General features: G+C 39.3%; 1 pseudogene; it reads right to left on the reverse strand.

Moving 5' to 3' along the window:
• Positions 1 to 562: 562 nt before the first annotated feature.
• LOC103004409 (E3 ubiquitin-protein ligase Hakai-like) lies at positions 563 to 2,163 on the reverse strand (annotated as a pseudogene).
• Between the last annotated feature and the right edge of the window lie 12,720 nt (positions 2,164 to 14,883).

Consider the following 14,883-nt stretch of genomic DNA (forward strand, 5'->3'; position numbering starts at 1 on the left):
CCAGGGCAGAGCTCAGCCTGCAGGTGGTTTGGGCCACAGAGCCTAAGCTACAGTAAAGAAAAAGCAATTTGGGCCTAGAAACAAGAACGTTGGAAGTTACAGGGAGACAGATTTGTGTACAAAGGCCTTATTGTTCTTTTGCAACCATATTGAAATTTACTCTTTTTACCCAGGTTAACAAAATGTATCACAAGAAAAACTAAACGTTGGGTTTAATAAAAACAACACTTTTGAAAGCAGAACACAGTCCCCCCCCCCCCCCCCCCCGCCCAGGATATAATATTGCAAATGGTCACTTCTGGGATCAATTTACCATACTAGAGGAACAAAGTTGTTAAAGCATAGTTAATCTCAACTGAGCCACTTATCTGCACTGTAGTAAAGTACTTAAAATCACTCCCAAGATCAAGGTTTAAAACCATTTTAAGAGACAAGACTTTAAATGTTTTATAGCCACTTCTGTAAGAGGTGCTTTTCCTTCCCCAAATGGTCAAAGCTTAATGAGAAGGTTGACAATACTTTCCTTCCCCTCATATCTTCTGTTCAAAAATATTTACTATTACTACTGGTAATATGGTTTATATCTTGTCTGATCTGGGAAGTGTAGTCCAAGAAGTGAGGTTTGAGAAAGGAAGACGCTGCTTTCCTGGAGGAAGGGGTGGTCCTCTGGGTGCAGGCCACATAACATGACTTACTTCCCCTAGTTATATAAATGGAGTGCCCAGAGTTCCTTGATCTTCAGTAAACTGGGGTAAAGAGTGAGCATTATAATGGTGAGAAGGATGTGTACTTACAGGTGGATTACCCTGTTGAGGTGAGGTAGGTCCTGGTGGAAGATATTTCATATAAGGTGGCATCTGAGCAATAATAGGTCTATGGAGAGGGTGGTGGAGTAGAAGTCACTGATGCACCTGAAGCGTGGCTATGAATCAAGTGAAAAGTACCTGTGGCCTGGAAAGGATGTGGCCTTTGATGACTTACTGATTGCAGAGGAGGTAGCGTGGTAAAATATTGCTGTGGAGGCATAGTTCCATGAGAGTTCAATACCACTGGTTGACCCTGATATTCAGGATGATGGAGAGCAATTGCAGAGGCAGGAGGTAAGTGGTTCTCAAGTACCCGAATTTGAGTCATTCTGAATAGGGACAGTTACTAAATTGCTATGTTTTCTTGTTGAAATGTAAAGGTTTTCTGACTCAGCTTCCTGACTCACTGAAAGATATAGAGGTGAATTCATGGACAATGAACTCTGCTGGAGGAGCACTAATATCTTCTTGTGGCAGATTATATGGCTTGTGCGAACACTTTGCAAAGGAGGTAGTAGTATCATAAGGTATTGCTTTGGCAGAATATGGTTCATATGATGCTCATCTGGCGGTGTTATAAGATGATCAGATTTCAGTAGGTGGTGGGACAACATGCAGAATGAACATTTTCAAGTTGAGTACGGGCAAGAGAGTTTTCAGCTCTTGTATGGCCGTGGTTGATGAGCCTTTAAGTCTCTTCGAGACAAACACGATCTCTTGCATCCTTGAACAGTGCCACACATGAAGAGAGAACCTTGCGTATGCTTCTCAATTCGTTCCACAGGATTACTACAGCCTGGGAACATCTTACTGCCTTCTTTTCCATGTAAAATAGCACAGGCATAGCAAAAAGCATGCTTGCATGGAATCATCCGCCCATAGATTTTTTTTTTTTAATTTTTTTAATTTTTTATTTTTAAAAATTTTTTAATGCTATTCTTGTCTGCTTACATTCTTTTTAAATTTATGTATGTATGTATGGCTTTGTTGGGTCTTCATTTCTGCGCGAGGGCCCTCTCTAGTTGCGGCAAGCGGGGGCCACTCTTCATTGCGGTGTGGGGGCCACTCTTCATCGCGGTGTGCGGGCCCCTCACCATCGCGGCCTCTCGTTGCCGAGCACAGGCTCCAGACGCGCAGGCCCAGCAATTGTGGCCCACGGGCCGAGTCGCTCCGCAGCATGCGGGATCCTCCCAGACCAGGGCTCCAATCCGCGTCCCCCACACTGGCAGGCAGACTCTCAACCATTGCGCCACCAGGGAAGCCCCGGCCCATAGATTTTAATTGGCAATTCGCATGTGTCACAGAAATGTACTGGGGTATCATCCTTTTCACCTAAGATGTTCATCTGAAAGTCCCAAAAAACATCTTCAACAGATCCTTGCTCATTTCTAAAAGCTTTACCCACTGGAGTCATACCAGTCCTCTGCACTACGATCGAATGGTTGGGCGCGCTCCGTGATTCAGCTCTCAGAGCACGAGGGGAGCGGAAGTCAACCTTACTGACCTGGGGCGCGCGTGTGCCGTACTCTCTTGAGTTCAGGAAGCGGAAGTACGTCCAGGTCACCGTACCTTTGACCGCTTCTTACCAACCTCCTTTCCAGTGAGAAAGTCCGGCAGAAGGAGGAAGAGTGAATATTTGAAGAGTTTTGGTGCCGAGGGTGCTTAGGCTGCTCTTGTTATGCTTCAAGAAAAAAAATAGCCTTTAACTGGAAAAAGAGACTAATCCGGAATGGGGGAGGGGAGAGCGTGCGTGTATGTGCTGGCACGCGCAAGCACAGTAGTACATGAAGGCAGAAGCCCGAGCAGGTAAGGCAGCCAGCCCATCCTTAAAGGTTTTTTTTTTTTTTAAACAATGCAGTGCTTTGATTTTTGGAGGTGAAAGCTCACCCATCATTTGAAATGTTCAAATAGAGACTGGAAAGCTTCTTGTCAGAGATGCTGTAGATCTAGCTTCTCAAACTTTTCTGACAAAGTACCCCTAATGGTAGAGAAAACTTTACTAAAACTGTGAGGGTAAGGGGGGACAGAGTTCTAAGTACTTCTGAAAGCAAGATATTTATCTGAATAGTTGTACTTTAAATTATAGGAATATTATATGAATATAACTTCCTTTTTTAGAATGTTTGTTTTAATAAAAAATAATGCTTTTGATTACTTAGTTAAATTACTTGAATCTCTCCCTGCCCCTAAGTCTTTGAGTAATAGTGAAATCCCAGGAAGATGTGCCAGGATATGTGTCACACACTGCTGGATTTCCCCTCAGTTTTGGTACGCTAGTTTGTGATGCATGATAAAGAGTGGGTCCTTTACTGAATATCAATACAAGGTCATCCAGTAGGACTTGGAAACCTTTTTTATACAGAATCCTTTATAATGGTATTTGTATATAAGAGTATTTATCTGTGCATGAAAGTTCAAAGTTAAAAGCCCCAACAAATTAGGGAGGTGATTAGTCACATCATAAAATACCTTCCCATATCCCCAAATTTCTCATTTTGGTTCTTTAAATATTATATTCTCTTGGTATATTTGATATATGTTTATAGAGTATTAACAACTTGTTGGAGAGACCTTAGTAAAATCAAAAATTAAGGGGCAAATAATCAGTAGTGATGACTACTCCAAGATGGATATGAAGCATATTAGAAATGATCATATTCGTTTATGGGAAGATAAGGCTGGTTATACAGAAATGTCATTTGTACCCACCTTTTGGGAACCTAGTCTACTTTAAAGTGAGGCTCACCCTCCCTGTGATAGCTTCATTTCATACTGTACAGAATAAGTGTTCTCATTCTTATTTACAAAGCAACTTTGCAAAGGAAGTGATGAACTATCATGACCAAATATGCCAAATACATGATTAAAAAATAATTAAAGGGTAGGTCAGAGCAGGAAATTGCCCTCATTAAGCAGATTATTCATTTCTGCTGAAACGCCAAGGCACAGTCAAAGCTGACCTTTGCCAAACAAAAAAAGTCAGCAGGGATGTTGCACCAGGTTGAAAATGCTGCAGAGAAAAGAAAAAAAGATTAAAAGCCATAAAAGCATTTTTTGATGGTCTCCATTTAGATATTGGAATTGCCGAAGCATACAGCTAGATCAGAATATTTTTGCAATAATACTCCGTGATTGATGCTGGGGAAAATTTCACATTTGCTGATACACTTTGTAAAAGAAAAAATATATAGCCACATGGGACATTTTATCAGAGAGAGTGAGTGAGCAACAGAGATAGGGTTAAAAAGAATAATAGACCCCCTTTTGATGTTGGAAATGATGATGAAGCTTACAGGTGGTAAAAAGAAGGAATCAAGGGCAGAGGCTTAGGGAAAAGTTACTTTGTCCATTTCATTACTGATGAATTCTTGAAAAGTTGCATGTAAGTAGGCACCAGTTTTCTCATCCTGACCTATAATATCATTTCACGACTGTTTTGTCTTTATTTTGAATTTGTCACCTGTGGGCAATGGCTACTGATACTTAAGCTTTTTTTAAAATTGAAATATAGTGGATACTGCTACTTAGGCTTTTGGTTTCTTTGGCCTTCTGCCAAATAGCTAATGCCATACAAGCAAATACATGTGTACCAGGGGACCTTGTGACTTAGTGTACACTCTTCTTTTTGCAAAATAATCCTGCTTGAAGTGGTTTTCAAACCTTTTTCTGTATTCAGAAAGGTGCAGCTGCTCTGAGTGAAGTCAGAGTAGGGGAGCCCAGAGTGTTACCTCCTTAACACTCCCACAGCTCTGGCATCCTTTCACCCCCTCTTATAGTTGTCTTTTAGGCAGTTCAGTGAAGCACAGTTTTAATACCACTCCTCAAATACATGTTTTCTCAGCTGACGTATAAAATGTTTATAATGAACCATGTCGTATATCCAAAAGAATAATAGATGAGCACCCATATGTCTACCACCTAGCTTAAGCAATAGAGCATTATCAGCCCACTTGAAAGCTGCTGCACTCTCATGAAAGGAAAGCAGTATACTCAATTGTGTGTTCATCATCCTCTTGCTATTTTCAGTTTAAAAAATCACATATGTATATACATTTATGCAAAATATTGTTTACTTTTGCATGTTTTTTACTTTGTAGGGATGGAGTAATACTGTGACTTTATTCCCTTAACATTATATTTCTGAGATATTTCATGTTATTGCATGTATTTTATTCATTTTCAGTATTCCGTTGTATGAATATATTATAAATTTTTCCTATAGATGAATATTTGGTTTGTTCTCAGATTTATAAGTGCTGCTATGAAACATTCTGTACATGTGTCTTGTACATGTTCAAAAACTTTTCTATGGTATGTGTACAGGAGAGGAAGTACTAGATCATAGAGAATAAGCATATTCAACTTTTCCAAAGAGTTCATATCAATTTATCAGCAGAGTGTAAAAGTTTTTGTTGCTCCTCATCTTCACCAACACTTCTTATTAACAGATTTTTAATTTATTACAGATTTGGTGGTTGTAAACTTCATATCATTATGTTTCTGTTTTGTGTTTCTCTGATTACAAGTGAGGTTGCACAGCTTTTCATGTTTTATAGGCCATTTATAATTCCTCTTTTGTCAAATACCTGTTCATATCATTGGACCATTTTTCTGTTGAACAATTTGTACTTTTCATTAATAGTTTGTAGGAGTTTTTTATATCTTTCTGATACTAATTCTTTGCCAGTTATATGACTTAACAATCGTCTCCTCTAAGTTTGTAAGTTGCCTTTTAAGTTCTTTATGGTGTCTTGTGATACGCAACTTGTCAATTTTGATGCTTTAGAATTATCCATCTTTTTCTTTATGATTAGTGTTTCTCTGATATGCTTAAAATGTTTTCCCTAACCTGAGATCATAAAAGATATTTTCCCTTACAATTTTTTTTTTTAAGTTTGGTCTTTCAAATGGAGTCTTCTTTAATTGACCTGCAACTGATTTTGTATGGTGTAATGTAGGGATCCATTTTATTTCTCCATATAAATAGTTATCCCAGAACCATTTATTAGATAACCCATTCTTTCTCTTCTTATCTTCAGTGGGTAACTCTGTCATATATTTGGTTTTCATGTATGCATAAGTCTGTTTCTGGATTCTCTATTCCATTCCATTGGCCTATTTTCTTATCCCATCTTAATTGCTGTGGCTTTATAAAGTTTTAAGATTTTGGAAAAGGGAGCAAATCTCCCCAACTTTTCAGGATCATTTTGCTTATTCTTGGCCATTTGTTCTGTGAAGATATTTTAGGTTGGTGGGATATTGGACAGAGGGATGAAGGAGTTAAGGAAAAGAAAGGGAGAGAAGAAGGGTTACAAACATTTGCTCATGCTACAGTTATTCTAAAAGTCAATGCTGCTTTTGAAGTCAGGTATTTTCAAAGATCAGAAAAGCTGCCTGCCTAAATTTACTGGTATTGCTGTCAGTACTCTGTGAGATGCACAGGGTTAATGTAATTTTTATTTCTTCTAAGACTTATTTCTTTGGGATCTCACTGTTTCTTGGGATGGGCAGTATACCATTGTGATTAAAAAAACATGGCCTCTGCTATCAGGCATGCTTCTGTTTAAATTTCTGCTCTGCTACCTACTACCTATGTGACCTTAGGAATAATACTTAATTTTTCTGAGACTTATTATTGTCTTTTTGGTCTGTGGATGGTGGTGGTGGTGGTAGTGGTGGTGATTATGATGATAATAATAATAATATAACTATTATAGTTATATTATTATTATTTACCTACTGTGTTAGTTTTCTATTGCTGCTGTAACAAATTACCACAATCGTAGTGCCTCAAAACAACACAAATTTATTATCTTATGCTTCTGTAGGTCAGAAGTCTGACAAGGCTCTTGGTGGACTAAAGTCAAGTTTTCAGAAGGGTTCCTTTTTGGAAGCTTTTGGGGAGATTCCATTTCCTTGCTCATTCAGATTGTTAGCAGAATTCAGTTTCTTGCAGTTTCTTGTTGGCTGTTAGCTGACAGACGGTCCCAGCTTGTGGAGGTCACCTGCATTCCTTGGCTTGTGGCTCCCTTCTTCCATCTTCAAAGCCAACAATGGTGGGTTTGAGTCCCTCTTACCTTTCAAATCTTTTTTGCCTCTTTTTCCATCACATCACAGAGACACAAAAGAGAAACACAGGGAAAAAGACCATGTAATGACCGAGGCAGAGGATGGAGTGATGCAGCTGGGGAATGCCAAGGATTGCTGGCAACCACCAGAAGCTAGGAAGAGGAAAGGAAAGATTCTTCCCTAGAGCTTTCAGAAAGAGCATGGCCCTGCTAACACCTTGATTTTGCACGTCTAGCCTTCAGAATTGTGAGAGAATACATTCCTGTTGTTGTAAGCCACCTAGTTTGTGGAATTTTGTTATGGCAGCTCAGTAAACTAGTATAACAGCTTACCGTGTTTTCCCAAATTGGTTTTTCTTTGAAGTAGCGTATGAAAAATGGTCTTGTTAATTTCCAGTGTATAAGACACCTACATTCAAATATATGCCCTAAGGTATGGGCAGTACCCTAAGAAAAACTTGTTTGGCATAGCCCCTAATGGTAGAATTAAGATCGATGAGTAAAAGTTCTAAGGAAACTGATTTTTAGTTCAATATATAGAGTTTTCTAACAATTACAATAGTACATGGCAGTAAGAGCTGTCCTAATAGTCAGACCCCAGACCTTTGGTTGAGGTAGTGGAACTAGTTTTTCATGAATGTTTTGGATAAAAAATTCATTTTAAAGAGAATTAGATGGGGGAGGGAAGGATCGGGAGTTTGGGATTAGCAGATGCAAACTATTATATAGGATGGGTAAACAACAGAGTCCTACTGTATAGCACAGGGAACTATATTTAGTATCTTGTAATAAACCATAATGGAACAGAATATGCAAAAGAATACATATATAAATATTTTATATATATTTACATATATGTAACTGAATCACTTTGCTATACACCAGAAACTAACACAACATTGTAAATCAACTATACTTCAATAAAATTTAAAAAATAAAAAATACCATGAGAATATCTGATTCTCTTTAAACAAGTAAGAATAATTTTTTACATCGTAACAGAAAAGTCTGAACTGGTGCTTGCTAACTTAGATCTGTTGGGTTGGCCAAAAAGTTTGTTCAGGTTAGTTCGTAGCAGAAAAGCCCGAACGAACTTTTTGGCCAACCCAATATAAGAAAACTACAGAACACTGTTACCAACATTTTTTGCATGAAGTTCAAACAGTTGGTTGATCAAGAACAAAATTTGGTTAAGTGATTATCCAGTCTACAAGGATACATCCAAATCAATTGCTAGAATTATTTTTAAAAAAGCAATAAATCATCCATTTATTGAGTGTTCCCTGTGTGGTATAAGAGATATAGATGATGCCCTAGTTGGTTTTACCCTCTGGCTGAGTTGTGTAGTAGACGTTTGCTGGGTGCCTTTATGGGATACGTTCTCTTCCTAACAATATTCAGATTTTCCTTCTGATATCCACCCCTGTCCTTCACAGGCCACTTGCTTCAGGCTACCTAATCAGGGTGAATTTTAGTTCTCTTATTTGGAATGCTGCTAAGATGTTCTGTGTGTCCCTCTGGATATTAGTAAGAAATACGTAGTCTTAATTGTGGCTGGCAACTGTATTATTGCCAAGAGAGGAACCAGTTTTAGGATAAAGCTGCCACTGAGGATGTCAGAGCAGAAAGATATAAGGAAATTGAGTCCTTGAAGATATCATTGAATTACTGGGTCAACCAATATCTGGACGATCCGGTTAAGTGAGAAAATAAATCCACTTTTTGTTTAAGCCAGTTTGCATTGCGTTTTCTGTTCTTCCCAGCATAAAGTCTTATCTGGTATGTTCATAAATCAACTGAAAAACAATAAATGACAGTATATAAAGTATGTAGTCAAGTGCTAGATACACTGAAGATAAACCACCAGCAGCATCAGCATTATTCCAGGGAACTTGATAGAAATGCAAATTTTCAGGCCTCAGATTTTCTGACTCAAACTCTGCAGGTGGGGCCTAGTAATCTTTGTTTTAACAAGCCCTACAGGGGATTCTGATGTATGCTAAGGTTTGGAAACCACTACCCCAGAAGTTCAGGAAAGGAAGACTTCATGGAGAAGGTGAGACAAACTAAATATAGGAGCAGTATAGACTTTTGCAAAGAAGGTGTATAAACCAGAATGAATAAAGGTACAGAGGTAGGAATGAATGTTATTTATTGGGCAGTATCTGGCTAATTGTGACTTTAATAAAATAGTGAAAGATTAAAATTGCATAGGTAGTAGGGTAGCAGAGAGTTAGTGGCTGAGATTGTTTTTAATTTTTGTCCTGTTACTCTCATTTTACCTGAACTCATTAAAAACTTGAGCAATAGAATGAAATATTGGTGTTCTCCATTGTAGGCAATATATGTTGAGATCAACCTGTTTGGACTATAGCCATAGAATATTAAGAGCATCAAGTCATAGCAAGAGGATTGTCTAGTGTTACTTGTATTGGTGTCAGGTAGATAGAGAAGCCTCCTTCCTGGACTTCGAAAATTTGTTTGAAGGGAGTTACTTTTATCTTGTCAAAATCTGACACGAGCAGGGTGACACCAGCAGTGAGAATTTAACCTGCCCTGGCTTTATGAGATATTTGGTATATTCTTTGTCTTCTTCCTCCTTCCTTTACATATTTTGTGGGAGAAGTTTCCACCTGAAATACCGATGTCATGTCCAAGGTTGTACATCACCACTCACACTGCCTGCTCTGTTTGATTATGTGTGCTTGGATGGAACTGTTTACATTCCACCTTTTCCTTAAAGCAGTGTAAGCCATGCATAATGATGCAGCCTGTGGAATTATGGAATGGGAGCTGACTTTGGCTCAGAGAGAATGCTGGAAAATGAGAGAAGCATTTTAAAGGCTAAAGTGCTAATGGCTGCAAGAAACCAAACACTAGACCTTAAAGTCTACCTATTTCCCAAACTTGTCTAGACCTAAGTTTATGGTGGTAGTGGGGGTGTGTGTAAGTGACAGTGGCATTGAAGGAGGAGAGGAAGGGTTTTAACCTAATGGTGCAAATAACTTTTCCATATTGACAACTAGCTTTTTGCTAAGGAGTGCCAGAACAGTGAATAAGCATTTCTAAAGCAGAGGCAGTGCTTAGTGTATTTAGTCATTATTTAATTCCTCTTGATAATGGGGCTTCATTTTAGAGAGGATTTAATGGTCTTGATATTGAGTGACCTTGGTATGGCAAAGACACGTGTGTGTGTGTGCGTGTGTGTGTGTGTATGTGTGTGTAAAATGCAAATAATGGAAGTGGCTTTGGAGTTGGGCCAAAAAGCCATCAGCACCAAGGTAAGGTTACTTTAGATCTGCTTGCTTTGCAGGTCAGATTGAAGGATGCCTGAGACAAGCAATAAATTCTTGCCCTCTGCCTCTTTGGGAGGACAAATCAGCCAATGAATCACCTCTTGTTTGTTCAGATAGACTGACCCATCATTTCACTTGCTTTGAGGGTCTAAAGTTTAATTTTTTCCTTTCTTAGGGGATAAGGGAGTAATTGTGGGAAGAAAATGGTCAAATCATGGGACACTAGTGAGTTGTACGGCTAGAGGAGTCATTTCGACCTCACTCTTTGCTTGGAGGAGCAATTTGGAGCTATGCTAGCTTGTTCCCTGGTGGGGCGATTTCTGCAGGCAGAATGGTTTCCATGGGTACAGGCTGGTGGAGACTTGGATTTCCAATGTTTTTTTGTTTTTTTTGTTTTTTGTTTTTTTTTAAAAGGTGGTGCTTTGATAGCCTTAACAAAGGACTGATAACTGCTGCACATTATCCTAGAGTCTCTAACCAGTTTTTGCTAGCTCTGGGCTGTGAAGCTTTGGCTGTTTTGGGGGCATGAATATGTGCATTGCTTCCTTTCCTTATTCTGGAGGTTTCAAGCTCTGGTATGTTTCTAATGGAGCCTTTGAAATGCTCTGCTTCTGGGTTCATTTTCAATCATGAAATGCATCTCTGACATTCAATGTGAGTTGTTTGAAGCTAAAGGAAGATATATAGTTTGACAAACTCCACAGTGTCTATTGTGAAGTGCTTAACATGAGATAAGGCCCTACTGCAGCCAACATACCCATGAGACAACTGACTGTATGTAGAATATTAAGAGCAGAAGAATTTATTGGGGAAATATTAAGGGGAAGAATTTATTGCTTGTCTCAGGCATCCTTCAATCTGACCTGCAAAGCAAGCAGATCTAAAGTAACCTTACCTTGGTGCTGATGGCTTTTTGGCCCAACTACTAAGGATTAGACCCTGGGGTGAAAGTGAAGATACAAAGATGTTAAACATATAGATTGTCTGCATACAACTGGTTTACTGATTTTGTTATTGTGTTTCTTTTATAAAATTTACTGTTTTTTGGTTGGTTTTCCTGTTGGTGAGTACAAGGTACCCTTAGACTGCAGTTCTGCCTCTCTACTTTCTTAACAGTGTGGCTTTGGGTAAGTCTTACCCTCTCAGTCTCAGTTAACCCAACTGTAAAATAGAGATAACACTTGATCTTTGTCATACATAGGGTTATTGTAAGTGTAGTGAATGATCCCCGTTGGAGTCTAAGCTGGTATTACTCTACTAATTGGGCGTCTCTAGGCACATCTGGAAGGACTATGAGGCACATTTGCCAGGAGTCAGTTCTTATAAAGGACCACAGGGTCTCTTGGAAAAGAACTCCAAAGCAAAAAAGCTTCAGGCACATGAACTTGCCATAGGAGTAGTGCTAGGAAGCCACAGTAAAAGAAATAGCAGAGTCTTGATAAAGATAATCAAGTCCAAAGCGAAAAGATAGTTGGAGCACTTTAGTCTAAGCCACAGACCAAAACAGCCTATATTGGAGTTTTAGGGAAATGTAGGAGATGAAAATCATATTTGAGAGGGCTAAGCAAAAGCTGTGGCGAGAAAGGAAATGACAGGCACTGGAGTACTGGGTTCCACAGTCCTTCTAACCATTAGGAGAGAGGTAGTGTCCATTACCTATTCCTGGACTATGGGGTTTACCCACTGGATGGTACACTAGTTTTACATTTCCTCTTCGCTGTGTAGATGGTAATTCAGAGATCTTGATATAAATAAAAGTTGATCAAAAGAAACAGATATGTACAAGTTCCTAAGGTAAATGAGTCTCTGTTAGTCCACTTGTTTCCCAGAGGTTGTGTTCAGGGTATAGGGACAGAATGTGACTGGCCAGTCAAGGCTCAGCTAAACTCTGTGTATGAGAAGGTGGTGGTGAGATCTGGTGTTTTTACTTTAGTCTCGTTAGTTTGGTGGGCCTGGGAAATTGAGCTGATCAACTAGGTACTGTGAGTGTGGCACGTGCAACCTGGGCAGGAGTGTCTTTGTGGGAAAGAAGTTGGCTGTCGCTCTTATGATAGCTGAGGTACCTGAGAACTGGCTTCTGCTTCACAGAGTAGGATGAGGAGGCAGGTAGGTAGGAGCCTGATCAGAGAGGAGCTTACACAAAGTTTGACCATATGTCCCAGTCTGCCACAGATAAACCCATTATGCACCTGTAGTTCTGGCATAATTATTAAGAGCACTCTCTTTTCACCCCCCAAATTCTCCTGATTTAGATGGTAAACTATATGGCAAGGAGCTTGGGGGAGGTTGCTTTGTCCTTTTGAATTCCTATGCTGCTTTGCTGTCTGGCCCTTCAGTTGGCAATTACTTCACTTTGCCTGAGGCATCCAAAGATCTCTACTCCCCTTCTGTAAGGTTCCTCTTCTTCTGTCTGCTCCCTTATCTTCTTCCCTTTTCCCCATCCCAGGCTCTTGGGAAATTCTTTATGTTTGTGGCTTTTATGACCATGGCGATTGTGTAGCCTGAGCCTGGCTTTGTACCAAGCTGCAATGGCCCTAATGCTTGATTCATTTTTGTCTTTTTGCCATTTTTGAATTTGATGACCAAATGCACAAACAAGAAGAATTGCCTCTTTGTTCTATTGGGGAGTCAACCTTGCCCATCAGTTACATAATATCTCTAGAGCCAAGGCTTTGTGAAATGTGATATTACCTACCTGCTACCATGGTCCTGGTCTGAGAGATGGTTAACTTTCACTGCAGCAAATACTGATAGCAATTTTTCCAAAAACATTGTGTACCACTGTCCCTGAAAGAAATGTAGGAAAATAAAAATAGAAAATAGAAGTTCCTCGGGGATCACCAGGAAAGCCTAGTCATCTTACCCGAACTTCTGGTAAGAGAGCCCAGTTAGCTAATGTTAGGCTTTGGCCCACTCACACTCTTCCAGCATAGGACAGTGCAACCAGTAGTCTTATGAAGTCTATAGATTTCCAGTTCATCTTTATATCATTCAGTTTTTATATTTCTAGGGTGTGAAGACAGTTAAACCTATAAACTTGTTCTTGTGTTTATCAGGGCACTGATGTCATATGGGGATAGCATACTTCACTTACGAATCATGTGTGAAAAACAAAATCAGACACAAATCACAGAGAAATGCAGTTAATGTTTTATGAGTTCATAAATCCAGAGCTGTGACTAACACTGGGACCTCCAATGGAAGCCTCCAGCCTTATAATTCAGCAGCTCCAAGGATTAATTTTATCACACAGAGTTTGGGTTGGAAGCTAAAATACATCCACATGCAAATTCAGACCGTGGAGAATACCTGAACACATTTCTGCATGAAGATTTGTGAATGTGCAGTGGTGAAATAACCTCATAAGGGGCCTATGCTAGTTCCACATACAGTGTGAAGTATCCGGGACAGTAAACCTTCTGTTCAAATCAATCCTCTGTGTAATTAAATTGTGATTGACAGTCATTATCTCATGTGATTATGTAGACTTGTGTCCCTATTTTATAGAGAGAAAATTGAGGTTAAGCTGTGTTAAATTGCTCAAGATCATGATGTCACAAAGTTGTAGAACTGGGCTTTCTGATTCCGTGGCCAATTCTCTTCCTGTAACATCACACCATCTCTAACAAGAATCCAGTGAAACTGACCCATCTCTTTTGCTCTTTCATACATATGGGCTTCATGGATGGTGACATATACATCCAGCAAGATACAGGGATGAGGATGGTTGTGGGAGGAGGTCCCCATGTAATACACGTCATGTTCACTAGGAACGAATTTGATCAGAACTGGAGCTCCCCATCCACTACACATCAATGCTAAGGGGAAAAGTTAGGCCCCCGTTTTCCATCTAATGGTCTACTTTGTACAACCACAGTGGATTTCTGGCAGCCAAGGTGGACCTTACGTGGAAGCAGAGTTGATGACCACCTTTGTGATGTGAATTAAAGGGACTGGGGAGCCTACCTTCCCCTCAACATTAGTAGAGGTTTATTCTTAATTTTATTTTATTTATCTCTACCGAGAGGTGTTTTTTAAGTTTTTATTTTGAAATAATTAAAGACCACGGGAAGTTATAAAAATAGTACAGAGAGTCCCATGTACTCTTTGCTCAGCTTCCTCTAATGCTAATCTTACATAAAATGTAGTATAATTTCAAAACCAGGAATTTGACATTGGTATAATACTGTTAACTAGACTACAAGCCTTATTCAATTTTCACTAGTTTCTACATACACTTATTTATGTCTCTCTATGTGTGTGTGTAGTTCTATGTAATTTTATCTCTAGGTTTGTTCTTTTAGTTTAAGGCTCTTGTCCCTATTGTAATACAACCTTCACCACCTTGGAGAGAGGTAGTGTGTTGTAACAGAAAGAACATGGACTTTGGAACCTGACAAGCTTGAGTATAGATCCTAACTATGCTATTCTTTATCTGTGTGACTGTGATTTTGGACAAATCATTTCATGTCTTTGGGCCTCAGTTTTCCCCTTGGTGAAATGGGGATAATAGTTTCTAATTCACATGGCTTTTGTGAGGATGAAATGGGATAATATATATAAAGTGCCTGGCCCAACAAATGTTTCCCTCCCTCATTTCTCCTTCCTTGAATGAGGTAGCATTTAAAGCTGTTCTCAGTTCTTTATATCCTTGATTCTTTCCTAAGAAGAGCAGGTTTTAATGGGAGGAGGTGAGAAATGGATGAAAGCATT

The sequence above is a fragment of the Balaenoptera acutorostrata genome, chromosome X, assembly GCF_949987535.1.
Source record: "Balaenoptera acutorostrata chromosome X, mBalAcu1.1, whole genome shotgun sequence".
NCBI classification, from domain to species: domain Eukaryota; kingdom Metazoa; phylum Chordata; class Mammalia; order Artiodactyla; family Balaenopteridae; genus Balaenoptera; species Balaenoptera acutorostrata.